We start from the raw sequence: 23598 nt of genomic DNA on the forward strand, positions 1-23598 counted from the left end.
CAGGTATTTTAGTCACAAATTCTGATATTCTTTAGTAGCTGGTAAAACAAATGCATGTGTAACAAAAGGACATCTAGTAGAAGCATATCAGGCATCACCAAGGGCTTAATTTTATTCATATGTGGCTACTTAATTATGCCTTCAATTTTAGCTGATAGTAAAAGTCGCTGGTAATGCACCTGATGACATGCAATTCAGCCTATAAAAACAATGTTTCCACAAGGAACGGTGTCTGAAAGGAAGGGTAGGAGAGACAGTGAGGAAATTTGGAGTCCAGAAATTCTCAAAATAAGCCAGTCTACCAAAAAAAATAATATAGTTTCAATAAGAATTTAATCCTGTGAATAAGGCATGAATATGACAGTTATCTGGGAAAATGGTTTTGATGTTTTCTATTCTAACATGCAAGTCTTCTATTCATTTGGAGTTAATTTTGTTCGTAGTAAAATGTAGTGGTCCAGTTTCATTCTTCTTTGTATTGCGTTATTAAAGAAAACTGTTTTAAGGTGACATAAAGGACATTAAGCCGGGAGTCAGGCGGTAGCGCAACGGGTTAAGCGCAGGTGGTACAAAGCACAAGGACCCACGGAAGGATCCGGGTTTGAGTTCCTGGCTCCCCAACTGCAGAGGAATGGCTTCACAAATGTTGAAGCAGGTCTGCAGGTGTCTTATCTTTCTCTCCTCCTCTCTGTCTCCCCCTCCTCTTTCCATTTCTCTCTGTCCTATCTAACAACAATGACATCAATAACAACAACAATAATAACTACAACAATAAAACAACAAGGACAACCAGAGGGAATAAATAAATAAATATTAAAAAAATAAAATGCTAAAAAAAGATATTGAGCCAACTATTTATTTTTTATTTATAAAATGTAAATATTGACAACACCATATTATAAGAGGGGTACAATTCCACACAATTCGCACCACCAGAACTCCATATCCAATCCCCTCCCTTGATAGCTTTCCTATTTCTTTATCCTTCTGGAATGAGCCAACTATTTATATAGTCAATACTTATCTCATAAGATAGTGATGCTTATATGTTCTTTATCTTTGAGCATTTGCATTAATATATTTTGTTCTTTTGTTACTGAAGATTGAACATTGGCTTGAAGTATAAGATTTTATGGCTAATTTTTGCATCATTTTGAACAAAACAGGTGGAACTTGAAGTGATTATGCTAAATAAAAAAAGTGAAAGTCAAATACCAGATGGTTCACTCATATATTGAGTATAGATAACTAGGAGGGCCTAGACGGGGTTGAATTACTATGTGGAAAACTGAGAAATGTTTCGCATGTACAAACTACTGTATATTACTGTAGACTGTAAACCATTAATCCCCCAATAAAGAAAAAATGAATATAGATAAGTAAAGCAAATTAGCTTGCAAAAAATCATAACCAAATTGTCTTCTAGGCTTTGTGCAAATTGTGGTAGTTGTCAAAGTAAACCGTGAAACTTTGATCATGGGTATAGTACATAGGTTTGGGAATTTAATTTTTTAAAGGGACACACTAAAGGAAATAAGCCCTCTCTTCAAACAACATTGTTCTCAGAGCCTCTATTAGAGAAAAAAAATAAGTCTTCCTTATATGATGGAAACCAACTAGGGTTAAAATAGTTCTGAGCAGTACGACTTTATTTTCAGGTATCAGCACTCAAGAGACCTAAGGCATTGCCTTCAGAAAATAAGAGCAGCATGTTCTTTGCATCTGTTTTATTATACTCAAGAAGTAGCGTGGGAATATAATTCTGCATAGTCTCTAGAGTAAAAAGAACGGTAACATAATTTGGATCGTCTAGAAGAACCCAAATCAATACCTCAATTTCAAACTTCATTTCCTTTAGCCTGAATCATTTGTTTTTGTTTGTCTTTCTGGATCACATAAATGTCTAACTGATAAATGTGTACCTTGCTTGATGCTATATATAACCCAGTTCTCTCTAGGTATAAAAACGTTGCTAATATTATGCAAACATTTCTTGTTTTAATATAATTTTATTTTAGAGTTGGTATTATTCTAAGAAATTGTCTTTTTATCTCTCTTCACAGAGAACGAAAAATGAGACATGAAGAAGAGGTAATGTGACTCACACAACTTTGTACTTCAAATGAATGGAAACACTAGAACTAGAATACAGGTCTCCTAATTTCCAGAGCATCATTTTCAAACTGCGCCATTTACACATCGAGGTATGTATATGACTATTTTCAGTTAAGCCTCCTGACAAATTTGTATCTTTCACGGAAGCTGTACCATTTTAACATTTGAGTACTAATCTTACATATCAGGGCAAGTGGAGAATTTACTAGCATTGAAGAGAATGTGACCTTGTTCAAAAATTAAATCTTCTCAGCAGGAAAAAATGTGACCTGATTTCAGAAAACATGATATGCAAAATAAGTTCTAAAGTAGCCACAATGAATGCAATTGCATTATAAGAGACTGCTCAGCAGAACTTCTTGAGAGCATTTAAGCATTTAAGATCATTACTTGGCAGAACCCTCTGGGAGAGAAACAAACTTAAAATGTTAAGAGCTATTGCCAAATAAAGACCAAAACTATACCAAAACAAGCATCTTTAATTTAATGATGGAAGCCATGAGTAAAGAGCATCTGAGGGGCCACTCGGTGACGCATCTGGTTGAGTGCACATTTTACAATATGCAAGGACACAGGTTCGAGCCCTGAGTCCCCACCTGCAAGTGGGAAGCTTCACGAGTGTTGAAGCAGGGCTACAGATGTCTTTCTGTCTCTCTCCCTATCACCTCTTTCCCTCTCAATTTCTGGCTGTCTTTATCCAATAAATAAATAAATAAAGGTAATTTAAAAGAGCATCTGACAGAAACTCATCTTACAGAGTCACAGTAACCAGACCAGCAAATAGCTTTTCCAGTTACACAGCAGAACTACCAGTCTCTTAGTAACTCTGACTAAAACCTGGATAGCACATCGAGATTATCTCTGTATTTGATCCCCTTTAGTCTACCCATTACCAAGCTCTATCTTCTTCATTTAAAATAAGTCTAATTAATATTTAAAGAAATTAATAACTGACTGACTTACAAACTCTAGATGTGATTTTTACGTATGTGTTGCCTTAATGCATTCTTTTCTGCTCTGATTTGGCATTTGTACAACCATAGGAGCCACTTTACACAGATCTTTTGGCCACATGTTATTTAAAAATATAAAGTGGTTTCCCTGTGCTCATAAGATCAAATTAACATCTCAACCAGATGTTCAGTATCCTCCAACAAATGGTTCCAACTTCCTTACTACTAGCAACTTTCTACCAGTTTCTATCTTGTCAGTATGAGAAGGATGGTCACTGGTGACAGTGGATTCCTCGTGTAGGCACCAAGCTTTAATGATAACATTGATGGCAATACAAATAAATAAATAATATTTAAAAGGTGGACACTCCCAAGCACATTAATGAAGTCAATGTAATTTTGACACCAAAGCATAAAAGCACAGTAGAAAAATGAAAACTAAAGTCAATCCTCTAAATAATACAAACACAAATTGCCACACCTATAAAAATCATGGCTATAATCATACTCAATGATGAAAAAGTGATAGATTCTCCCCTAATACCAAGTAGTTACTGTTCAGCATATTTGTGGGAACTTTAGCCAGAACAACCGTGCAAAAATATATATGAAGAAATATGATACTTTTATTTGTATATTCAATACAGTGCATAGAATATAAAAGACTCCACCCAAAACTACTAATAGTCAAAAATTCAGTAAAGAGAAATGATACATTACCAATATACATAGCTCTGTTGTATTTCTAAATTAAATGGATGAGTCCAAAAAAAAAAGGAAATCAAGAAATCAAATGAGAAAAGACAAAGTACTGAGCTATAGAAGTAGCTCACCATTTCAGATATCTGCCTTGTCATGCACAAAGTCAGGGATTTAGTATTGTAGGAAGTTCAAGTACTATGCCACCGCAGTGTGTGCGTGTGTGTGTGTGTGTGTGTGTGTGTTTCTCTCTTGTCTCCCTATATCTGAATGAAAAAATAGTCTGAAATGGTGAACTGCACATGCATAAATCACTGGCTCTATCAAAAAGAAAGAGATAAAATATCCTGGAGTACATCTAACAAAGTAGGGGAAAGATCATTACAATAAAATCTATAGGACAGGGGCCAGATGGTGGCGCACCAGGTTGAGTGCACATGTTACAAAGAACAAGGATCCAGATTCAAGACCCCAGTCCCCACCTGAAGGGGGAAAGTTTCCCTAGTGGTGAAGCAGTGTTGCAGGTGTCTCTCTGTCTCCCTCCTTTTCTATTACCCCTTTCCCTCTTGATTTCTGGTTGTATCTATCCAATAAATAAATGAAGATAATTTAAAAAACAATAAATTTTTAAAAACCTATTTAAAAGTAAAATAAAATCCATAGGACATTCTTAAAGAAATGAAGGAAAACACAAAGGAAGGAAACTCCACACTCATGGATTTGAAAAGTAAATATTGCTAAAATGACTGTCTCACCTCAAGCAGTTTATAGATTCAAAGCAGGCCATATTAAAATTCCAATGGTGGTTTTTAAAATATTTTATTTATTTATTCCTTTTGTTGCCCTTGCTGTTTTACTGTTGTAGTTATTATTGATGTCATCACTGTTGTATTGGACAGAGAGAAATGGAGAGAGGAGGGGAAGACAGAGAGGGGGAGAGAAAGATAGACACCTGCAGACCTGCTTCACTGCTTGTGAAGCGACTTCCCTGCAGGTGGGGAGCCGGGGGCTTGAAGCGGGATCCTTCCACAGGTGCTTGAGCTTTGTGCCACATGCGCTTAACCCTCTGTGCTACTGCCTGACTCCCCCTCCAATGGTGTTTTTATTTTATCTTTTATTTTTATTTTTTTACTCCAATATTAAGACTGCAAGTTGGTTCCTGAGCGACAAATTCACCACCACTCTTTGTTTACATTTTTCCTTCTTTTTCTTATTTGTTTGATAGATATGGATAGAAGAAGAGAGAGACGGGAAAGAAATAGAAAGAGAGAGAGAGAGAAACCTATGGCACTGCTCCATCACTCATGAAGATTTTACCCTAAAGATAGGGACTGGTGGCTTGAACCGAGGTCCTCATACATAGTAACCTATATGCTCTGTTGGATGTACTTTCAACCCTTAACAGTATTCTTCAAGGAAAGAAACAATTATAAAATGTATATGGAACCGCAAACGACCACAAATAGTCAAAACACTTGAGAGCAAAGGGGCAAAAAGGAAGTATATGCTGACTTCATTCAGACTACATTACAAAGTAACAGTAATTAAAACAGTATGATATTGGAACAAAAACAAGCACTTATATCGGTGGAACAGGACATAGAGAGCACAGAATTAAATACATAAATAGACATCTAGTATAAAACAAAGAACTAAAACAATACATGGGGAAAAGAAAACCTCTTTAACAAATGATACTGAGGAAAACTGGTCAGCCACATGTAGGGAAAAAAAAACTAGATCACCTAAAACCACACATAGGACTGGGTGGTGGCACACCTGGTTGAGTACACATATTGCAGTGAGCAAGAACCCTGGTTTGAGCTCCCAGTTCCCACCCACAGGGGGAAAACTTCACAAGTTGTGAAGTAGTACTGAAGGTCTCTCTCTCTCTCCCTCTCTCTCTCTCTCCCTCCCTCCATCCCTCCCTGACCTCTCAATTTCTGGCTATGTCTAGTCAATAAATAAATAAAGATAATAAAAATATTAAACACACACATTAAAATTAAATCAAAGTAGATTTAAGGCTTACGTAATTATACCTAAAATTATAAAATACATTGAAGAAAACAGGCTAAATACTCCAAGATGTAAATGTTAGAGATATATTGAGACACTCAAATCCAATGACAAAGAAAAAAAATAAATACTGGGAGTCGGGTGGTAGTGCAGGTGGCACAAAGCATAAGGATCCCGGTTCGGTTCGAGCCTCCAGCTCCCCACTTGCAGGGGAGTCGCATCACAAGCGGTGAAGCAGGTCTGCAGGTGTCTATCTTTCTCCCTCTCTATCTTCCCTTTCTCTCTCCAATGTGTATTCCAGTCTCTTGGGGTGAATGACTCTGAAAATGTCCAATAGTTCTAGTTTATCTATCTCTTCATTTAGCTCCCTCATTTCTTTATTGATTTTTTTGCCTGGATGATCTGTCCAGTTCAGAGAGTGGGGTGTTGAAGTCCCCTACTATGACTGTGTTGCTGTTAATGTATTGCTGTAGCTCTTTCAGTAGATGTTTGATGTATTTAGATGGATTCTCAGTGGGTGCATAGATGTCAATAATTGTTAAGTCCTCTTGATTGACTAATCCTCTCTGAACATTAAGTAATGTCCATCCCTATCTTTTAAATTTTTTAAAGGAATTAGGTTTTATTAGGGCAGTATAAAGGTTTGGGACATAATTTCAGATACTGCAAAATAAGCAGTTATCATCAGGGGTTAAGAATACACTAGGTCCATAAAGTCCATGAGTAGTTATCAAAAGTTCATTGCCAAGAGATAAATGATTATCAGTCGAAGTATGGGTTACTCATGGCTATAGAGGAATCTTACAGTTTACTGGCTAGCTGAGACACAGGAGTTAAGTTCCCAGAAGTAGCCATGGCAGACACCTCAAACAGCCTCAGCTGAGATACATCTGACTAGGAGAACAAGCAGCAGCCAAAATGACCAAACTTCTAGCTGGCTGTGCTTTTTTTCTTTTTTTAAATTTAATTTCTTTATTGGGGAATTAATGTTTTACATTTGACAGTGAATACAATATTTTGTACATGCATGACATTTCCCAGTTTTCCATATAACAATACAACCCCCACTAGGTCCTCTGTCATCCTTCTGGGATCTATATTCTCCCACCCACACACCCCAAAATCTTTTACTTTGGTGCAATACACCAATTCCAGTTCAGGTTCTACTTGTGTTTTCTTTTCTGATCTTGTTTTTCAACTTCTACCTTCATAGAAGTTGGAAGGGAGTATTCCGCTGTCTCCAGTCTACTGGAAGACTTTTTAAAGTAGATGCTTTAGTTCTTCTTTGAATGTTTTGTAGAATTCATTTGTAATACCACCTGGTCCAGGGCTTTTATTTTTGGGAAGGTTTTTGATAACTGTTTCAATTTCATTAGCTGTGATGGGCCTGCTAATGTTATCTAGTTCCTTTTTAGTTAGTTCTAGAATTTTGTAGGTATCTAAGAAATCATCCATTTCTTCCAGGTTCTCTAGCTTGGTGGCATATAGTTGTTCATAGAAGCCTCTCATGATATGTTGAATTTCTGCGGTGTCTTGTGATTTCTCCTTTCATTTATGATTCAATTTATTTGGGTCTTCTCCATTTTTTTGTTTTGTGAGTCTGGCTAAAGGTTTGTCGATTTTGTTCACTCTTTCGAAGAACCAACATTTACTTTCATTGATCTTTTGTATGGTTCTCTTATTTTCACTGTTATTGATTTCTGCCCTGACTTTAGTGATTTCTGTCCTTCTTGTTGCTTTAGGTTTCTTTTCTTCTTCTTCTTCTTCTTCTTCTTCTTCTTCTTCTTCTTCTTCTTCTTCTTCTTCTCCTTCTCCTTCTCCTTCTCCTTCTCCTTCTCCTTCTCCTTCTCCTTCTTCGTCTTTAAGATGTACAATCAGGCTGTTTATTTGTGCCTTTTCTTGTTTCCTAATGTGTGCTTGTATGGCTATGAACTTCCCTCTCAGTACTGCCTTAGCTGTGTCCCAAATATTTTGATAGCTTGTGTCTTCATTTTCATTGAACTCTCGAAACATTTTGATTTCTTTATTTCCTCTTTGACCCAGTAGTTGTTAAGGAGTGTACTGTTGAGCTTCCACATTTTGGGACTGTTACTAATCTTTTGTTGATTGTTAAGTGTTAGTTTAATTCCACTGTGGTCTGAGAAGATGCTTGGGATGATGGTAATGTTCTTGAATTAGCTGATGCTGTCTTTGTGGCCTAACATACAGTCTATCCTTGAGAATGACCCATGTGGACTTGAGTGAAATGTGTACTCCAGTTTCTTGGGATGAATGAGTCTGAAAATGTCCAATAGTTCTAGTTTATCTATCTCTTCATTTAGCTCCCTTATGTCTTTATTGATTTTCTGCCTGGATGATCTGTCCAGTTGAGAGAGTGGGGTGTTAAAGTTCCCTACTATGACTGTGTTGCTATAAATATATTGCTGTAGCTCTTTCAGTAGACGTTTGATATATTTAGATGGCTTCTCATTGGGTGCATAGATGTTAAAAATTGTTAAATCCTCTTGATTGACTGATCCTCTGAGCATTAAGTAGTGTAAATCCCTGTTGTTTTAAATTTTATTTATTTTGAAGTATATGATGTCAGATATGAGAATAGCTGTTCTTGCCCTTTTTTGTGGGCCATTGGCCTGTATGATAGTTTTCCATCCTTTCACGTTGAGTCTGTGTTTGTCTTGTTGAGTTAGGTGGGTTACCTGTAGACAGCATATTGTTGAGTTGTGTTTTCTGATCCATCTTCCTACTCTATGCCTTTTAGTAGGTGAATTCAGGCCATTTACATTTATTGATTTCAAAGATTAAAGGTATTTTAACGCCATGCTTGTAGAGTTTCAGAGTGTTCTGATATATGACCTATTTATGGTGGTCTGACTGTTTATAGGCGACCTTTCAAACTTATTTAAGGGCAGGCTTGGTGATAGTTGATTCCTTCAACTGTTGCTTGTCTGAGAACTTTTTATGAATCCATCTACTCTGAATGATACTCTAGCAGGATAAAGTATTCTTGCTTGAAAGCCTTTCTCATTGAGCACTCGGTAGATAGCTTGCCATTCTCTTCTGGGCTGTAGTGTTTGTGTGGAGAAGTATGCTTCTAATCTTATAGGTTTTCCTCTGTAGGTGACTCTTTGTTTTTGAACCTTTATGTCTTTGATGTTGTCTAGACTAGAGAAGTTTTCAGCTATTATGGCCTGAAAAATACTTTCTTCCCCTCCCTCTCTTTCTTTGTCTGGTAAGCCAATAATGCATTTATTATTTCTTTTGAAGTCATCCCATAGGTCTCTGTTGTTGTTTTCAGTATGTCTTAATCTCTTTTTGAGATCTCTTACTTCTTTTTTAGTTGTCTCTGATTCATTCTCGATCTTGCTAATTCTGTCTTCAGCCTCATTTATTCTATTCTCTCTCCCCTCTACTGTTTTCTGGAGTTCATCTATTTTGTTACCCTGTTCTGATACTGTTTTTGCTTGTTCAGCTAGTTGTGTTCTTAGCTCAGCTATTGAAGCTTTCAGCTCTCTAATAACCCTGAGATAATTAGTGTTTTTTTCCAGAGCCTCATTTGTTGTTTCTGAATTTCTGATGACAATTCTTTCAACCTCTTTACTCATTCCTGTGATTATTTCCTTAACTAGTGTTTGGATGTTGACCTTATTATTTAGTGCTTCACCCTTTGGGGGGCTTTTAGCTGGACTCTTGTCCTGGTTCATTTCTCCAATATTTCTTCTTGTTGGTTTAACCATTTTGTGTACTATGTTATGATGTTCCTCTCTCAGTACTTTTCAAATTACTGATTACTCTTGCCTGGATTGACTTGTGTCTAAGTAAGGTAATTAAAGGTTTCACAGTTGTGGAAGTTAACATTTGTTTTGGTAGTATTTTAATCCCTGATTTTGAGCTCAGTGGCTTTAAAGTCTCCTTTGTTCTTTTTCTTCCCTGTAGGCTATGGGAGCCTGAGTGCTTTTAAACTCAAAGTAAGCTTTTTAGCTTAATCCCTCACTCCTCACCAAGAGATAAAGCAGGGTGATGGAGAGATAATACAGTGGTTATGCAAAAAGACTCTCACCCCAAGGAGCCAAAGCTCCAGGCTCAATTCAGCTTCTCTGGCAAGCTGGGCAGCACTGCTGGGCCCTGTGAGTTTCTAAACAAGTCCCATTTATAGTCTGTAGGTTCTGAGGCAACTATTCACTATGTTCTCATCAGGAGAACAATATGGAAAGGCTCCCACCACATAGCCCCACTGCTAGGCCACCGAGGTATTGATCATCTCCTGAGTTTCCTGGTTAGTTTTCTGTCCCCTGGTGTCAGCACAGGGCTTCCCCCCTGTTGCTTCAGCCTCTGAGCGAAGTAGCAATGGAGACTCACAGCTGTATTTGGTGAGTCTTAGGGGAGTCCTCTCCTCCCTTCAGCCATCTTTTTGTTGGTAAAACAGAGTGGAGGTGGTGCCTCAACTGGTAAACTGCTGGACTGTTACCAGCCACTTCATCTCTCCCTAGGCTCCTCTCTGTCCATGAGCCACATGTGTTTGCACTCACCGGTGATTTGGTGGGTTCTTGAAGTTGTTCTAATCCTGCTTTGTTGCAGTCCCAGATGATCTCCTTTGGTATTCCTAGTTGACCTGGGAGAAGCAAAGAGAAAAACACAGCAGCTGCTGCTCCGCGACCCTGTCACCAGAATTCAAAAGAATGAATTTCCATCAAAGTAGTTAACACTATAATAGATTCTAGTGTCAGAAACTTGGCTCTGATTCCATCTCTACCACTTAATATCTGTGAATTTAAAATTTTAACCTACCTCTCTGTGCTTAGGTTCTTTTTTTTGTAAGACAAGATAAAATTAGTAAGTTTAATAATGTATCTGAAATAATTGGCACATATGATATCTGACACATGTTAAATTACTTTAATGTTTATTATTCATAAATAAATACAATTAATTGATTGACGGGATTTGTAAAGTTCTGTGTCCCTACTAAGGATAAAACTCATAATCACATTTGTACCTTTAGCCACAACACTACACATATACCAAAAAAGATGATGGTTTTAATTAACTTCCAGGTAAACGCTAGAAGAAGAATTAACTTCCAGAGTGATTAAAAAAAATAGGGGGTCAGGCTGTACAACCGTGGGTTAAGTGCAGGTGGCGCAAAGCACAAGGACCGGAATAAGGATCCTGATTAGAGCCCTGGCTCCCCACCTGCAGGGAAGTCCCTTCACAAGCGGTGAAGCAGGTCTGCAGGTGTCTATCTTTCTCTCCCCCCTCTGTCTTCCCTCTCCTCTCTCCATTTCTCTTTGTCCTATCCAACACTAATAATAATAATAATTACAACAATAAAACAACAAGGGCAACAAAAGGGAATAAATAAATAAAATATTTTTTTAAAATAAGGAAGCTTCCAATGGAGGGGATGGGATATGGAACTCTGGTGGTGGGAATTGTATGGAATTGTACCCCTCTTATCCCACAATCTTGTCAATCATCAAAGTGCAAGGACCAGCGTAGGGATCCCAGTTCGAGCCCCCGGCTCCCTACCTGGAGGGGAGTTGCTTCACAAGTGGTGAAGTGGGTCTGTAGGTGTCTGTCTTTCTCTCCCCCTTTCTGTCTTCCCCTCCTCTCTCCATTTCTCTCTGTCCAGTTCAACAACAGATTACATCAACAACAACAATAATAACCACAACAAGGCTAGAACAACAAGGGCAACAAAAGGGGGAAAAATTAAAGTGTCTCCTGATAAACCCTTAATGAGACTCAGTAGGAAGAAAAAGGCTTTGCTTTTGCATTTTCTGTGTACAGTGTAATATAATATATGATTAGTGATAGCTTTATTGCTTCTCTTCCAATCTGTATCCTTTTAATGCCATTCTCTTGCCTAATTGCTATGGCCAATACTTCCAAAACTATGATAAACAGTAATGTTGATTTTGGAAAACCTTTTCTTATACATGATCTAATAAGACAGAAAACTTCCCAGAAAACTCCTGTAAATTTTCAAGTATAGTGGGAGTCGGGCGGTGGCGCAGCGGGTTAAGCGCACGTGGCGCGAAGCACAAGGACCGGCATAAGGATCCCGGTTCGAGCCCCCGGCTCCCCACCTGCAGGGGCGTCGCTTCACAGGCGGTGAAGCAGGTCTGCAGGTGTAAAAAAAAATTTTTTTTCAAGTATAGTAAGGTAGCAGGCTACAAAAATAATGTCCAAAAATTAAGGAGGGGGAGATAGCATAAAGGCGTGCAAAAAGACTTTCATGTCTGAGTCTTCAAAGTCCCAAATTCAATCCTCTGCACCACTATAAGATTGAGCTAAGAAGTGTTATGGGAGAAAAGAAAGGATGAAACAAGGAAAGAAGGAAGGAAGGAAGGAAGGAAGGAAGGAAGGAAGGAAGGAAGGAAGGAAGGAAAGAAGGGAGAGAGGGAGAGAGGAAGGTAGGTAGGAAGGAAAGATGGAAGAGAGGGAAAGAAAAAAATTCAGTCCTATTTACAATAGCAGCAAAATCAATCAGATATCTGGTAATAAACTTTTAAAAGGGAGGTGAAAGACCTATGCACTGAAAATTATGATTTGATACTAAATAATGGACATAGAGGAAGAAACAAAGAAATGAAAAGATATTCCACGATAATGGTTTGGGAGAATTTACATTGCTAAAATGACTATATTGCAGGGATATGTACAGTTTAATGCAACCACTATCAAAGTTCCACTACTTTATTTAAAGGTATAGAAAAAAGTTACAAAAGTTTACCTGGAATCAGAAAATACCTATAATTTTCAAGGCAATCCAATGGGAAAAATGAGTTGGTCAGATACTGGTGCTCTTGGTAGAGAGCATATGTTACAATGTGCAAGGACCCTGGTTCCCTTCTGCAGGGGTAAAAAGCTTCAAAAGTGGTGAAGTAGTGCTGCAGGTGTCTCTCTTACACTCTCCCTTTCTAACTCGCTCTCCTTGCTCAGTTTCTTTCTGTCTCTATCTGAATAAATAAACTAAGATATTTTTTTAAAAAGACTAAAAATTAAGTAATCTCATTTCCTCACTTTATACAGCAAGACTATGGTCAAAACTGCAGGATACTGCAACAAAAACAGATACAGAGAAATAAACCCTCACACTTATGGACAATTAATTTTTGACAAGGGGGTCCAGAGTATTAAATGGAAAAAGAGTCTTTTCAACAAATTTGGGTTGACAGTTACAAAAGAATTAAACCGGACCTTTGCATATCACCATGAACAAAAGTTGATTTCAAACAGATCAATGATATGAAAATTAGGCTGGAAACCAGCAAGTACACTAAAGAAAACATTGACAGAACACCCTATGATGTTTGTCTTGTAAATGACTTTGAAGACATCAGCCAAATAACATGAAACTAAAAGTTAAAAAATAAACCAGTGGGATTAACCAAAATGAAAAGCTTCTTCACAGCAAAAGGAACAATGAACAAAACAAAAATTAATACTAAAGAGTAGGAGAAGATATCTATATGCCATGTATTATACAAATGGCTAACAACAAAAATATATAAATAACTCACAAAACTCAACAATAAAAAGCAAAGAACATTAGGTTATGACATGGACAGAATCTTGACCAAATAAAAGATCCAAAAGATAAATATACATCTGATAAAATACTCAAAGTCACGAATTATTAGAGAAATTGTATTTAAAGACAAAATTGGAATACTGTATAACACCTGTGAACATGTCATACATTAGAATGGACAAAACAACAAGTGTTGGTGAAAATGTAAGGCATATAAATTGATCCAACCCCTGTGGAAAACAATCTCTGACAAGACCATAGGATAAGAGGGGTACAATTCCACACAATTTCCATCACCAGAACCCTGTATCCCATCCCCTTCCCTGATAGCTTTTTATTCTTTATCCCTCTGGGAGTATGGGCCCAGGGTCATTATGGGGTGCAGAAGGTGGAAGGTCTGGCTTCTATAATTGCTTCCCCACTAAACATGGGCATTGACAACTCTATCCATACTCTTAGCCTGTCTCTTTCTTTCCCTAGTGGGGCAGGGCTCTGAAGAAGCAGAGCTCCAGGACTCATTGGTGGGGTCATCTGTCCAGGGAAGTCCGGTTGGCATCATAGTAGCATATGGAACATGGTTGCTGAAAAAGTTAACATATAAAGCCATACAAATTGTTAATTAACCACGAAGTTAAAGGCTTGAATATTACAGATGAAGGTTTGGGGTCTCCATTTTGGAAATTGCTAGTAGGTCTATTTTAGGTATATTGCAAGGGGCCCATGACTTTACTAGTTTTTGCCTGAGCCTGACATCTGATATGCAGGTGGACCAGGTTATGTCTGGGGAGATTATGTCATGGCTGTGAAAAGAGCTAGAAAGCTAGATCAGGGAAGAGAGTAGCTCCCAAATATGGGAAAAGTATGTAAATATTGTTAACTATAAATCCCATCAATTTGATCTGGGGCCCATATTTAGCTTAGGAGCCTATGTAAGCTCTGCATCCCTGTAGGTACAAGCTTGCATTCTGTGGTCATGAGTAGGAATGTTCCAGGTTGCGCCAATTTCATGACCCATCTTCCTCAGGTGGTAGGTAAAGTATGTTATCCAACCTCCCTTTAGAAGATGTAATAGTCTCTACCATTGTTGATCCACATTGAGGGCGAGATCCTATGAGAGCCCACAAAATGGTCCATTATATTGTTCCTGATGGAGATGACCAGTGCCAGTGGAGAGAGGGATCTATTCGAGGTCTAGGCCCATCATGTCTGTGTGGGAATCCCAGGACTCCTTGACTAGGGCCCCAGGTGGCAGGGTGTCCTGGTAGTGACTAAAGAGTAATCATTAAAGTATGCCAGTCTCTTTCCCTTATTCAGATTTTGAAGTCCTTACTTTGTCAAGGTTAGCTTTGGAATGATTGAGGGAAGTAGGGAGGAAGGTATCTAGGTCTCAGTAGAAACTATTTGATTAGGTACTTCATGGTGTCTTTTTAGGTCTTTATAGTATACATAGAAAAGTATAAATAATTCCAAAGAAAGCTACTGGAAGTTATTAGGCGATATAGCAATGAGTCAGGCTTCAAAATCAATGTACAAAAATCAGTGGCATTTCTTTATGCAAACACTAAGTTCAAAGAAGAGTACATCCAGAGAGTTTCCAGAAGATGGCAGACTGAGAAGCTGCTAGTGGCTTGAGTTCCAACCACATCAACTGGAAACGGTAGGATTTTCAGCCTTTAGTAGGCCAGTCAATAAGGGGTCCTAGCGGTGACACCAAGGAGGTGACTATAACTTAATTTGGGTTAAAAAATAGAGTAAAAAGAAAGGGAAAAATATTTTCTTTTAAATTATTATTCCCGAAGAGCAACCCCTCCCCGCACCCCCCCAAAACCAGTCCCTGGGGACCAGAGATCTGCTCCTAGCAGGCTCCCCTGCTGAGCATCTTTCTTCACCAAGATTCCTGTCCCACCAGGAGGTGTCATTCATTCTAATTCTATTCCCTTCTGAAACCTTTGGCCTTTTTTCTTTCTAAGTAGCCAACCAGATGCCTCTGCTCAGAGGGCCAGAGGCAATCTGAAGCCATCCAAGCTTCAGGACAGGTTTTTCACTCTGTTCTATTTTATTATCAATACAAGATAAACGTGTACCCCTTTTCCCCTCTCCTTCAGGTTGACCAGAATTAACTCTTAGTGTATTTTTAATCGCCTGGGGACTGGGTGTCTTATTCACTGCTAAAATACCGCCCCTACCAATTCTCTCCCTCACCCCCCACATAGCTACTTAAATAATAAATAAATAAATAAATAAAAAACTCTTTCCTTTCACTGCTCTTTTATTACTGTTCTTTTTCTTATCTTTTTATTTTTTTCTCTCTTTCTTTTTTTTTCTTTTTCTCATTCTTGTCATCCTTTCTTCCTTCCTCCTTCAGCTTTCTGAATTCACTGATACACATTTGGGAATTATTTTGGGGAAGAAATCTGACTCAGAGTGGACTCTCTCTGCATGTATCTCTGCTCAACTTCCCTTTCTCCTTTAGCTACCCCTAGAATATACAATGGATAGTAGATTTACATAGTTGTCTATTCCTGCTATTCATGTCTAGTCCTGAGGGTTTTTTTTTTCCTTTCTTAACAATCAGCTGCCTATGTTCAGGAGGCTTGAGGCAATATGGGACAGGGTCTTTTTCCCTTCTCTATCTTATTATTAATATTATATAAAGGCATATCTCTTCCACCCCTCCTTTAAGTTGACCAGAATTAACTCTTAGGGTATCTTTCATTGCTAGAGTAGGGGCATCTTATCTATTGTGAGAGGAACTTGTCTCGTTACTCCTACCTCCTCTACAGATGCTCCCCTTTTTGCTCCTCCTAGCTAATTAAAAATAATAATAATAAAATTAAAAATAAAGTAATCAATTAAAAAAACTTTCCTTTCACTGCTCTTTAATTACAACTCTTTTTCTTATCTTTTATCTTTTCTCTCTCTTGTTTCTCTTTTTTTTATCTTGTCATACATTTCTTCCTTCCTTCTTTGTCTTTCTGAATATGTGAATTCTTTTGGGGAAGAAATCTGACTCAGAGTAGACTCTCTATGTGTGTATCTCTGTTCTACTTCACTTTCCCCTCTTGCTACACCTAGAATATACAGTGGATAGTAGATCTGCATAATTGTCTATTCTTGCTATCCCTTCTTTCCATTCTCTTTCATCTTCACTTGTACTTGGTTGCTACTTTTTCGTGGACTGGAGACACTGTTTGGCTAACTGGTAGTGATTAAACTGCTCCAATATTTGCTTCAGTTGCTATTGTATATATTGCATTTTTCATAAAGGTATTTAGTACACTGTTGCTTGTACTCAAGAAACAATGGCTGAAGAACAACAGAACATAAAAATAAGAAACACATAAATCAAAAAAATGGGTAGATCAAAAACAAATAAAACTGCTACTCCAATGAATAAAGACAAGAGCACAGAAGAAACTACAAATCAGCCAGAAGTAACCATAGATAAGAAAACTATGCAAGCAATAATAAACTTATTAATCACAGAAATGAAAACAACATTGGAGGAACGGAATATAAGTATTAGGGAAACAACAGTTGAGACGCCCAAGGAAAATACTGATTATCTTGAGGCAATTAGAGAACTGAAAACTGAAATAGCTGTAATGAAGAAAGAAGCTGAGGCAAGGGAAAGCAGACTAACAGAAGCAGAAAACAGAATTAGTCAGACAGAAGATGAGTTAGAGGAAACTAAGAAACAGGAGAAAAAGCTCAAAAAGAGATTGAGAGACACTGAAAAACAACAACAGAGACATATGGGATGATCTCAAAAGAAGTAACATTCGCGTAATTGGCCTGCCAGAGGAAGAAAAAGAGGAAGGGGAAGGAAACATTCTAGAGGAAATAATAGAAGAAAACTTCCCAGACCTGAATAACAGAAAGGACATCAAGATTCAAGAGGCCCAGAGAGTTCCAAACAGAATCAACCCAGACCTGAAGACACCAAGACACATCATAACCACAATGGGAAGGAGTAAGGATAAAGAAAGGATCCTAAAGGCTGCAAGAGAGAAACAAAAAGTCACATACAAAGGGAAAACCCATAAGATTATCTGCAGACTTCTCCACTCAAACTCTAAAAGCCAGAAGGGAATGGCAAGATATCTATCGAGCCCTGAATGAAAAAGGGTTTCAACCAAGGATAATATATCCTGCTAAACTTTCATTCAAATTAGATGAAGGAATCAAAACATTCTTAGACAAACAACAGTTAAAGGAGGCAACCATCACCAAACTGGCCCTGAAAGAGGTTCTAAAATACCTCTGATAAACAAGAACATCACTATAATACTTGCAATATATCAGAGCAAACAAAAATTTTTTTTTGAACAATGGCACTGCAATACATTAAATCCATAATATCAATACATTTCAATGTCTTGAACTCACCCATCAAAAGGCACAGAGTGGGGGGATGGATCAGAAAACATAATCCAACCATATACTGCTTACAAGAATCACAACAAGATAAACACAGACTTAAAGCGAAAGGATGGAAATCTATCATACAGATTAAGGGACCACAAAAAAAGGCAGGAGCAGCCATTCTCATCTCAGACACAATAGATTTTAAATTAAATAATGTAGCAAAAGATAGGCAAGGACATTACATAATTATTAGGGGATCGATCAGCCAAGAAGACTTGACAATTATTAACATCTATGCACCCAATGAGGGACCATCTAAATACATCAAACACCTAATGAAAGAATTTCAAAAATACATCAATAGTAATACAATAATAGTGGGAGACTTCAATACCCAACTTTCACACTTAGACAGATCAACAAAGCATAGAATAAACAAAGATCCAAAAGAATTGAATGAAGAGATTGACAGACTACACCTCTTGGACATTTTCAGAGCCCTTCAACCCAAAAAACTGGAAGACACCTTCTTTTCAAATCCACATAACACATACTCAAGGATAGACCACATGTTAGGTCAAAAGACAGCATCAATAAATTCAAGAACATTGAAATCATCCCAAGTGTCTTCTCAGACCACATTGGAGTGAAACTAACATTTAACAACAAACAGAAAATTATTAAAAGTCACAGAATTTGGAAACTAAACAACATACTGCTTAAGAACCACTGGGTCAGAGACTCACTCAAGCAGGAAATTCAAATGTTCCTGGAAACTAATGAAAATGAAGACACAACCTATCAAAATATTTGGGACACAGCTAAAGCAGTACTGAGAGGGAAACTTATAGCCATACAATCACATATTAAACAACAAGAAAAAGTTCAAATGAATGACCTTACTGCACACATCAAGGACGTAGAGGAAGAGGAACAAAGGAACCCTAAAAAAACCAGAAGGACAGAAATCACTAAAGTTAGAGCAGAAATAAACAACATTGAAAATAAGAGAACCTCACAGATCAATGAAGCCAAATGTTGGTTCTTTGAAAGATTAAACAAAATTGACAACCCCCTAGCCAGACTCACCAAACAAAAAAGAGAGAAGACTCAAATTAATAGAATTGTAAACGATGCAGGAGATATCACAACTGACACCACAGAAATCCAGAAACTTCTATGACGAACTATATGCCACCAAGCTAGAGAATCTGGAAGAAATGGAACAATTCCTAGAAGCATATGCCCTTCTGAAACTGAACCAAGAAGAACTACAAAATCTAAATGCACCAATGACAGACAAAGAAATTGAAACTGTTATTAGTAATCTCCCCAACAACAAAAGTCATGGACCACACGGCTTCACAAACGAATTCTACAAAATTTTCAAGAAACAGATACTACCCATACTTCTTCAACCTTTCCATAAGATTGAAGAAAGAGGAATACTAACTTCCATCTTCTATGAAGCCAACATCATCCTGATACCAAAAGCATATAGGGACAAGAGACACAACAAAAAAAAAGGAAAACTACAGACCAATATCTCTGATGAAAATAAATGCCAAAATATTAAACAAGATCTTGGCCAACCGGATATAGCACCACATCAAAAAAACTGTTCATCATGACCAAGTGGGATTCATCCCAGGAATGCAAGGCTGGCTCAACGTCCGTAAGTCAATCAATGTCACTCACCACATCAATCAAAGCAAAGCCAAACACCACATGATTAGATGCAGAGAAAGCCTTTGACAAAATCCAAAACCCTTTCATGCTCAAAGCTCTACAAAAAATGGGACTAAATGGGAAATTCCTCAAAATAGTGGAATCCATATATAGCAAATCGACAGCCAACATCATACTCAATGGACAGAAGCTGAAAGCATTCCCCCTCAGACCGGGGACTAGACAGGGCTGTCCACTGTCAACATTACTCTTCAACATAGTATTGGAAGTTCTTGCCATAGCAATCAGGCAAGAGAAAGAAACCAAAGGAATATAGATTGGAAGGGAAGAAGTCAAGCTCTCACTATCTGCAGATGATATGATAATACTATCATAGAATACAAAGAAAAACCTAAAGAATCCAGCAGAAAACTACTGGAAGTTATTAGGCAATATAGCAAGGTATCAGGCTAAAAAATCAATGTACAAAAATCAGTGGCATTTCTTTATGCAAACACTAAATCTGAAGAAGAAGACATCCAGAAATCACTCCCATTTACTCTTTCAGCAAAAGCAATAAAATACCTAGGAGTAAGCTGACCAAAGAAGTGAAAGACTTATATACAGAAAACTATGAGTTGCTACTCAAGGATATAGAAACTGATACCAAGAAACGGAAAGACATCCCATGCTCATGGATTGGAAGAATAAATATCATCAAAATGAATATTCTTCCCAGAGCTATATACAAATTTAATGCAATACCCATCAAAGTTCCACCAAGCTTCTTTAAGAGAATAGAACAAACACTACAATCATTTATCTGGAACATGAAAACACCTAGAATTGCCAAAACCATCTTAAGGAAAAGAAACAGAAATGGAGGCTTCACACTCCCAGACCTTAAACTATATTATAAAGCCATCATCATCAAAACAGCATGGTACTAGAATACAAATAAGCAAACATACCAGTGGCAGAATTGAAATCCCAGAAATAAATCCCCACACCTATGGACATCTAATATTCAATAAGGGGGCCCAAAACATTAAATGGAAGAAGGAGGCTCTCTTCAATAAATGGTGCTGGGGAAACTGGGTTGTAACATGCAGAAGAATGAAATTGAACCATTTTATCTCACCAGAAACAAAAATTAACTCCAAATGGATCAAAGACATGGATGTTAGACCAGAAACAATCAAATACTTAGAGGAAAACATTGGTAAAACACTTTCCCAACTATATCTCAAGGACATCTTTGATGAATCAAACCCAATTGCAAGGAAGACTAAAGCAGAAACAAACCAATGGGACTACATCAAATTGAAAAGCTTCTGCACATCCAAAGAAACTATCACAAAAACAAAGAGACCCCTCAGAGAATAGGAGAAGATCTTCACATGCCATACATCAGACAAGAAACTAATCACCAAAATATATAAAGAGCTCAGCAAACTTAGCACCAAAAAAGCAAATGACACCATCCAAAAATGGGCAGAGGATATGAACAAAACATTCACCTCAGAGGAGATCCAAAAGGCTAACAAACCTATGAACAACTGCTCTAGGTCACTGATAGTCAGAGAAATGCAAATTAAGACAACATTAAGATACCACCTCACTCCTGTAAGAATGGCATACATCAAAAAGGACAGCAGCAAAAATTGCTAGAGAGGCTGTGGGCACAAAGGAACCCTTTTGCATGGCTCGAGGGAATGTAAATTGGTACAGCCTCTGTGGAGAGCAGTCTGGAAAACACTCACAAGGCTAGATATGGACCTTCCATATGATCCAGTAATTCCTCTCTTGGGCTTATACCCCAAGGACTCCATAACACCCAACCAAAAAGAGGTGTGTACTCCTATGTTCATAGCAGCACAATTCATAATAGCTAAAACTTAGAAGCAACCCAGATGCCCAACAACTGATGAGTGGCTGAGAAAGCTGTGGTATATATACACAATGGAATACTATGCAGCTGTCAAGAACAATGAACCCACCTTCTCTGACCCATCTTGGACAGAGCTAGAAGGAATTATGTTAAGTGAGCTAAGTCAGAAAGATAAAGATGAGTATGGGATGATCCCACTCATCAACAGAAGTTGACTAAGAAGATCTGAAAGGGAAACTAAAAGCAGGACCTGATCAAATATTAAGTAGGGCACCAAAGTAAAAACCCTGTGGTGAGGGGTAGACATGTAGCTTCCTGGGCCAGTGGGGGGTGGGAGTGGGTGGGAGGGATGGGTCACAGTCTTTTGGTGATGGGAATGGTGTTTATGTACACTCCTACCAAAATGTAGACATATAAATCAGTAGTTAATTAATATGAGAGGGCGAAAATCAATTGTATGTCTCAATGTTTTTCAAAACACAAACTGAATCTTTTTAATATTTTTCTGTGTATTTGATATGCGGACTCTCTCAAAAGCCTAGACCAAGTAGATTAGAAGCATCCAATAGCACAGCTATATACAAGATACTGGGTACTGTACAGCAAACCCTAACAAAAGGACTTTTCAAAGTTAACCCAATTACCAAATAATGTGATGATAACATTAACTATCGATTGTCTTTTTGAACCCTAAGACAGCAGGAACCTCACATCTCCACTATAGATCCCCTACTTCCCCCAATCCTGGAACCCTTGGATAGGGTCCACTTTCCCGTATGCCTCTCCCAATTCATACCAAATAATATTGCATCCGCCGATCACAACCTAACCAACGCAACGATTGCCACCTCAACATGCTTCACCTCAGACTGTGTCCAGAGACTTCACGTGTGGAATGACAACCCTTCAGCTTCATTACTCGGGTGAGACCTTTCCTTTTATAGTACACTCTAATTTCATCTCAGGTGGTTCACTTTCTAACAAAGTCCCATAACCTAGATATACACCAGTTTCTGTGAGAGAGAGCATATGTTCACAGGTATCCATAAACTACTGCAAAATATATACCTGAAAGCAGAAGTACACTAGAGTTTGCAGCGAGTACCCCCCCTAACACTTCCTCTCCACTATTCCAATCTTTGGGTCCATGATTGCTCAACAATTTGTTTGGCTTCGTATGTTAACTCTCTTTTCAGCCACCAGGTTCCAGATGCCATCAGGATGCCGGCCAGGCTTCCCTGGACTGAAGACCCCACCAATGTGACCTGGATCTCAGCTTCCCCAGAGACACACCCTACTAGGGAAAGAGAGAGGCAGACTGGGAGTATGGACTGACCAGTCAATATCCATGTTCAGCAGGGAAGCAATTACAGAAGCCAGACCTTCCACCTTCTGCAACCCACAACCACCCTGGGTCCCAGATGGATAGAGAATGGTAAAGCTATCAGGGGAGGGGGTGGGATATGGAGATTGGGTGGTGGGAGTTGTGTGGTGTTGTACCCCTCCTACCCTATGGATTTGTTAATGTATCCTTTCTTAAATAAAAAATAAATTTAAAAAAAAAGAAGAAGAAGAGTACATCCAGAAATCACTCCCATTCACAGTCATAGCAAAATCAATAAAATACCTAGGAATAAACCTGACAAAAGAAGTGAAAGACTTGTAGACTAAAAACTGTGAGTCTCTAGTCAAATAAATAGAAAGATGTTACAAAGAAAAGGAAAGACATCCTATGATAATAAATTGGAAGAATTAATATGAAAATGAATATTATCCCCAGAGCCATATACAAATTCCATGCAATACCCATCAAAGTCCCACCAAGTTTCTTTAAGAGAATAGAACAAAAATTATACTCATTTATCTGGAACCATAAAGCAGCTAGAATTGTCAAAATAATCTGAAGAAAAGAAACATAAATGGAGGCATCATACTCCCAGATCTCATACTATATTATAAGGCCATCATGATCAAAACAGCCTGGTATTGGAACAAACATTGCTACCCAGACCAGTGGAAGAGATTTGAAAGCCGAGAACTAAATCTCCACACCTATGGACATCTAATTTTTATAAGTGGGGCCAAAATTAAATGGAGGAAGGAGGCTCTCTTCAATAATTGGTACTGGGAAACCTGGGTTGAAACATGCAGAAGAAAGAGACTGAACCACTTTATCTCACGAGAAACAAAAGTCAACTCCAAATGGATCAAGGACCTGGATGTTAGACCAGAAACTATCTAATACATAGAGGAAAACATTTGCAGAACACTTTGCCTCCTAAACCTCAAGGACGTCTTCGATGACACAAACCATATAAAGCTATCAGGGGAGGGGTTGGAATATGGAGGTC

At 38.0% G+C, this 23598-nt stretch overlaps 1 protein-coding gene across 1 annotated transcript in view; it reads left to right on the forward strand.

Moving 5' to 3' along the window:
- The first annotated feature begins 2071 nt into the window (after positions 1 to 2071).
- Positions 2072 to 23598, forward strand: part of TRPC5 (transient receptor potential cation channel subfamily C member 5) — a 248517-nt gene continuing 226990 nt past the window's right edge. Inside the window, exon 1 of the mRNA XM_007535841.3 lies at positions 2072 to 2204. The gene's annotated coding sequence lies outside the window, so the exon portion shown is untranslated. The remainder of the gene's footprint in view (positions 2205 to 23598) is intronic.

The sequence above is a fragment of the Erinaceus europaeus genome, chromosome X, assembly GCF_950295315.1.
Source record: "Erinaceus europaeus chromosome X, mEriEur2.1, whole genome shotgun sequence".
Lineage (NCBI taxonomy): Eukaryota > Metazoa > Chordata > Mammalia > Eulipotyphla > Erinaceidae > Erinaceus > Erinaceus europaeus.